This window comes from Salvelinus alpinus, chromosome 28 (assembly GCF_045679555.1).
Source record: "Salvelinus alpinus chromosome 28, SLU_Salpinus.1, whole genome shotgun sequence".
Classification (NCBI taxonomy): Eukaryota; Metazoa; Chordata; class Actinopteri; order Salmoniformes; family Salmonidae; genus Salvelinus; species Salvelinus alpinus.
Window position 1 is genome coordinate 7,120,968 of NC_092113.1, and position 6,757 is coordinate 7,127,724.

Consider the following 6,757-nt stretch of genomic DNA (forward strand, 5'->3'; position numbering starts at 1 on the left):
ATAGTAACAAACGTGGACCCATGGACATTGACACTGGGAGCTCTGTGAGATTGTACAATTTGAGGGAAACCATTCATTTCCCCACTAAATTATGGCATTGAAGATATATTGCGGCTACCTCCCAATTTCCCGTGACCACAGTAGAGGCCTGATAAGTGAAAACAATTTCCAATCCTTTAAATGATAAAGGGAAAGAAGTCCATAAAATAGTATTAGGTCAAAGTCAATGCCCAACTGTGAATTAACCTGGCGGATACCTAAGTCCTCCTTACTTCACAGTCTGGAAAGGCTCCTTGATGTTGTTTGCATGCTGTCCATAATGAAGGGGGCTGTGCTTTATATCCGGTTGGTTCTCCTCTGTGCCTTTCTCACTCAAACACCCACATGGACGGCCACACACAGCCCCCTTCGAGTACAACTGTCAGAACAACGAGAGGTCTCAGAGGGAAAGAAATGTTTGAGACAACCAATCAAAACGCTTGCACAATTTCTGCGCGAATACTACATTTTACAACAGGCTCCTGTCCAGACCAGTGTGTCACAGCTCTTCTTGCGATATGAATCAAGTGGATCGCGTCAGCCAGGCTAACTGTGAACGCCCTCCTGTGATCAATGTTTCGGGAGCAATGCCTACTGCACTGTTTTTCCCACAGATCAGTCCTACTGAGAGTCCTTGCTAGATGCACATGCCCAGTGAGGCATAGAGGACTGTGGAGCCGGGGTATGTCAGCCAAGGTCGGGCTGCTTGGCCTGTGACCTGCTAGCCGGTGGTGAGGGCCTTCCGTGCTCTGGAGCTGATTGGAGTTGGCAGACCGGACAGCCCCTCAGAAGAACTGGGCTTTGGGCCACAGCTGCAGGCAGTCTCCCTGATGCCCAGAGACAGAACACCTCACACACCCTACCCCTCACCCCCCACCCCTCCTGCCCAAAGCCCTTCCCCCACACAAAACTCCTCAAGTCTTTGAACTGGACCGCTAATCCTCTGCACTCTTCAGGTGGCTCATCCCCATGGCAGCAGGAGTGGGTGGAGTGGAGATTGGTGTAGGGAGGGGAGGAGGTTCACGGTCCAGAATGTGGTGGGGGTGAAGAGGGGCACTGTCAGGGAGGTTGGGCCTGTTAGGGAACCAGAGGACAACGGGGGTGGTTGGACATGGCACGAAACCGGAAAAGGCTCCCACAAAGAGAGAGAGAGAGTGACACATGGGCCGGGACAATGCTGCTCTGGATGGAGGGAGAGCAGGAAGAGGTGGGGAGGGGCAGGGACAAGCCAAGCCAGGTCAGTCTGCTTTGATCTCTGTCTTATTTCAAAAAGGATAAATGGAATTAGAGGAGCAGGACGGAGCTGAAGGAGAGGTGGGGGGAGGGAGAACCTGGATCCTCTGCTCTTGGGTGGAGGAGCAGGGGGGATAGAAGGAGTTGGGGTAGGGGAATGGTGTGTTTCTAAGTGCACCAGCCGTGTCAGAGCAAGGAAGGGTAGGGGGAAAGCGTGTCCCAGGAATTTGCAAATGAAAAGACAAGGTTTATCTTTTAATGCGATTAAATTTTTCCATTTCACCGCTCTACTAGCAGACAGTTCAGCTCTTTAAGTGCAGCAAGCTGCGGAACGGTGTCTTAAAGGGGAGCTGGCGGGGGGCACAGAGACAGAGTGGAGGCAGGGACGGAGGGAGGGCGGGCGGCCTACACATCTGAGAAAGCGAGCAGCCATGACAGGCATACAGTACAGCATATAGGCAGTGGGCACAGCGCTGTAGCTACTGTAGATGGTGGGTGATTCTAAGAATAGTGTTCCACATTCTTATTCCAACAAGTAGCATCACCAAACTGTTAAAGATGGAGGGCAAAGTACAGCTCTGACATATCAGGCTGTTAAAATCTAGAGCAGGTCATAAAGCAGGGCATATGTGCTCGACGTCGAAGGGATTTGACACAATTTTGCCTGTTTGAATGCTTTCAGAATATGACTTTTCTCACCACAAACAGGTGAACGTGATTGATTCAAAACGAGATTGAACGTAGCCTCTTCAACCGGTGTGACAAAAACAATCTTGAGAGCCTCTCAAAAACAGCGTCCATGCCTAAAGTGGATAGCTGGCCTCAGTTCCTGGACTGGGACTCCGAGTTCTGGCACGGACGTCTGTGTTACCAGGTCCTGTCTGACAGTGTGACTGCCAGCTTCAGCGTTGTTGAAAGTGGGGCAGTCGGAGCTGAGATGTAGAGATGGTACATGGACATAGACAGATATCAATTATCACTGCCCTGCGAATGCAGTGGCTTTTGTTTCTCTCACTGGAAAATGTGTGAAAGTACCCACATGACGTCCGTGTACAAATTATTTCACCACCTGCATACCACAACAAGCATTCAAAGCTTTACGGATACATTCTGTATGGCTCCCATGATTGAAAAGGGACATTCGTAATTGAAAAATTAGGGGACATTCATGGTAGGGATCATATAGAGAGTCCAAGCAGTAACCTTTGAACTGAACCATGTCAAAAGGTCAAAGGGAGGGTTTGAGGAGTCGTGTGGCAGTTGGGGTCAAGGTCAGGTCCAGGGGCTGTTCTATGGGCCAGGGTGGAGGGCTACAGCTCATTTAGGCTCAGTGGGTGGGTCAGAAGGCCTATAGGAGGTTCATAAGGCCATTGTAAGGGGGTCAGAGACGGGAACAGGGATACAAGGTCACTGGTTTTGTATACGTGTTAGGACTAGAGGGTCTGTAGACATAGATTTGATGATCCATGACAAATTTGTGTTTGTGTGTGAGGGCAGGCGGGCGTGTGTGTGTTTGTGTGTGAGGGCGGGTGTGTGTGTTTGTGTGTGAGGGCGGGGGTGTGTGTGTTTGTGTGTGAGGGTGGGTGTGTGTGTTTCTGTGTAAGTTTAACCATCTGAATCATTATTGACTCTGAATGTGATGGAAATGCAGTGGGGAAAGTGACTAAATGTTCTTGCTTGAACTTCACATTTTGTGCTTGAGTGAGCGTGTCTGTTCAGTGGTCTGGGAAGCAGGAACGAGTCGGTGTGTGTGTGTGTGTGTGTGTGTGTGTGTGTGTGTGTGTGTGTGTGTGTGTGTGTGTGTGTGTGTGTGTGTGTGTGTGTGTGTGTGTGTGTGTGTGTGTGTGTGTGTGTGTGTGTGTGTGTGTGTGTGTGTGTCTGCGTTTCTGGTGGGAGGGAAGATGAACTGTCAATGGGAGGTGATGCTGACATCCTGCTATTTGGACCAAGCATCAGGGGCACAGTAAGTGAACTGAACGGGGAGTACACACACACACACACACACACACACTGCTTCACCCTGCTTCACCCTGCTCCACCCCCCCCCCCCCCCTCCCTTCAGTGTGGGATGGCACCAGCGGTGTGGCAGTTGTCACCCCCCCCCCCCCCCCCCCACACACACACAGAGGTGTAGACATTCACAACTCTCTCCAACTGTACCAGTGGGGTCCTCCTCTCATTATCCCCCTCTGTGTGCAAACACATTCCAGTAGCCGCTGACCCGCGCTCGCCGGGTTACCATAGCGACCACTGCCTCTCCATAGCGACCGTTACTTCCCTAAAGCACACACAGCTCGGGGCCTCGTCTCCAGGTGACCTGTTTAGCCTCTCCTTCTCCACTCCTCCACTAACTACCTCTGTCGTTCACACTCTCTTCTCTCCCTTTCTTTTCACACCCTCTCTGTCTATTATTTGCCCTATTCATCTGTGGTTGGTGAGGTCCACGGATTTTCAAATTTCCTCAATCTGTGGTTTTACAACACCTTAAACAAAATAGCAATTGGAAATCAACTCTCTCCAATTGGTTGCTGTGAACTAATTCCATTCACAATCAAAACAATTTTTATTACACAACTGCACTACAGATAATGGGGTCTGATCTGATGATGAGATCAGATGTTCATCCACACTCAGGCTCCAGCATTTCCCGGGAGCCTCTCGTCTCACAGCCGAACAAGGCTTCGGGTCTCTGGGTGGTCACAGGTAGAGAAAGGCCTTGTAATGTACACCTCATTAGGCACTCTCCCCTTTTCTTTCTCCCTATTCACCAACAAACTAGAACGGTCCAAACACACCAAGACAGTCGTGAAGAGGGTAGGACAAAGCCTATTCCCCCTCAGGAAATTAAAAAGATTTGGCATGGGTCCTCAGATCCTCAAAAGGTTTGACAGCTGCAACATCGAGAGAATCCTGACCCGGTTGCATCACTGCCTGGTATGGCAACTGCTTGGCCTCCGACCGCAAGGCACTACAGAGGGTTGTGCGTACGGCCCAGTACATCACTGGGGCTAAGCTGCCTGCCATCCAGGACCTCTACACCAGGCGGTGTCAGAGGAAGGCCCTAAAAATTGTCAAAGACCCCAGCCACCCCAGTCATAGACTGTTCTCTCTACTACCGCATGGCAAGCGGTACCGGACTGCCAAGTCTAGAACAAAAAAGGCTTCTCAACAGTTTTTACCCCCAAGCCATGACTCCTGAACAGGTAATAAAATGGCTACCCGGACTATTTACAGTGTGTGCCCCCCCAACCCCTCTTTTACGCTATCATATATGCATAGTCACTTTAAATATACATTCATCTACATACTACCTCAATTGGCCAAACCAACCAGTGCCGCCGCACATTGGCTAACTGGGCTATCTGCATTGTGTCCCGCCACCAACCACCCGCCAACCCCTGTTTTACGCTACTGCTACTCTCTGTTTATCATATATGCATAGTCACTTTAACTATACATTCGTGTACATACTACGTCAATCAGCCCGACTAACCGGTGCCTGTATGTAGCCTCGCTACTGTTATAGCATCGCTACTGTTATTTTTCACTGTCTTTTTACTGTTGTTTTTATTTCTTTACCTACCTATTGTTCACCTAATACCTTTTTTGCACTGTTGGTTAGAACCTGTAAGTACGCATTTCACTGTAAGGTTGTATTCGGCGCATGTGACAAATAAACTTTGATTTGATTTATTCATCACCATTGAAATGATCCCTGTCGTTCATTCTACCCCATAGCCGCCTGCCCATTCCCATTCCATTGCTGATAGGCCCTTGGAATTGAGAGATCTGCAGTCAAATTCATATTCTTTCCTTTCCATCCTTTTTTTGTTGTTGAGGTCAGCGCTCGCTGTTGGTGTGAGAGACTGATTGTAGCCTTTACAAAAATAAAACGCACCCCACCCTTCCTCCCCCCTCTGACAGGACTGTCAGTCTCCTGGTGTGGTCTGACCTTTCTCCTGAAAGACTAACTGAGGAGAACAGAGAGGGAGAGAGAATGTGTATGTAAATGAATGAATTATAACGTACTGCGACGGAAGGCATTCGACGTGTGTGGGTGTGTGCGCGCGCGCCCGTGTGTATGTCAGAAAGTGAATGTGGATTGTTTATGGTGACTGGGGATGGGGGTGATGGTAAATAAAGATATAAACTGCATTCCATCTCCCTGCTGTAGCCATGACAACCTCACAGCAGGAATAGCTGTCTGTCTTACTGTGCTGACATGACTTTAGAGGGGAGCACTGTTCAACCCCCCCCCTTCCTCCCCCTTACACACACACACACACACACACACACACACACACACACACACACACACACACACACACACACACACACACACACACACACACACACACACACACACACACACACACACACAAAATCACGCATGTACCCATGCACACACACAATCCTACACCCCTGAGAGCACAGCTTTTTTCGGTCTTAAGACTGGCCATAAGACTGATAAAACTAGAGTGGGCTGGGGAGGTGGGGGAGTGGAGTAGGGACTTGCCTTCGCCTCAGAGGGACCCTGGTCTTTTAAAATAAACTCTAACCTGGATATAAATACATATCTCCTCAGTCTTCACTGTCAGCAGCCCAAAGCAGAGGCAGATTGTGACCAAGCACAGACTCTCTCTCTTAGGCCCTGTATCCATTCTCTTCCACAGGAAACAGGAAGTCCCAGGCTGCGTCCCAAATGGCACCCTGTTCCCTAACTAGTGCAAGTAGTGCACTGTAAAGGGAATAGGGTGCCATTTGGGATTACACCCATTCAAGCCAGAAAAAAAACAGCGCTTGGAATTGATTTTTGTCTGGATACGGTGGATCAAACACAACTTTCAAAATGATTAGCATTTCATTCAGCTCCAAAACACCCTGAGGAGAACCGGCGTCAATAAAACACCTTGAGAAATGATATGAACGGAGAAAATAGATTGTGGAATTAGAGTTGTAGGCTAGTGTGTGTGTGTGTGTGTGTGTGCGCGCGCTTGTGTGTGTGTGTAATAGTGTACGAGAGGGGGGTTCTCTGTCAGAGGTCTTCTGTCACACTTGGTAATGATCAAAGTGCTCTTCTGGACCCCTACTGAGCATACTCTCACTCAGTCATCTGGAGTAGAACTGCTCGTCCATGCAGCTCAACACATTTATACCACAACACACACCTCCTTCTCTACTACTCTACACAGGTACGGTTGTCCTACAGTTGCTGGTGCTTCTGCTAAAGATAAACTGTGATCTTTCACTTTACAAAATCTGATGTTCCAAGTGTGGGTTGATCGTGAGCGTTCGTTGTGGCGCCAGTACATGTGTGTAGGCCTGTTTGTGAGAGGCCAGCCACAGCGTTTAGGAGACTGTGTGGGTATGACAATGGGTTGTGTAGGCTGTGTGTGTGTGTGTGTGTGTGTGTGTGTGTGTGTGTGTGTGTGTGTGTGTGTGTGTGTGTGTGTGTGTGTGTGTGTGTGTGTGTGTGTGTGTGTGT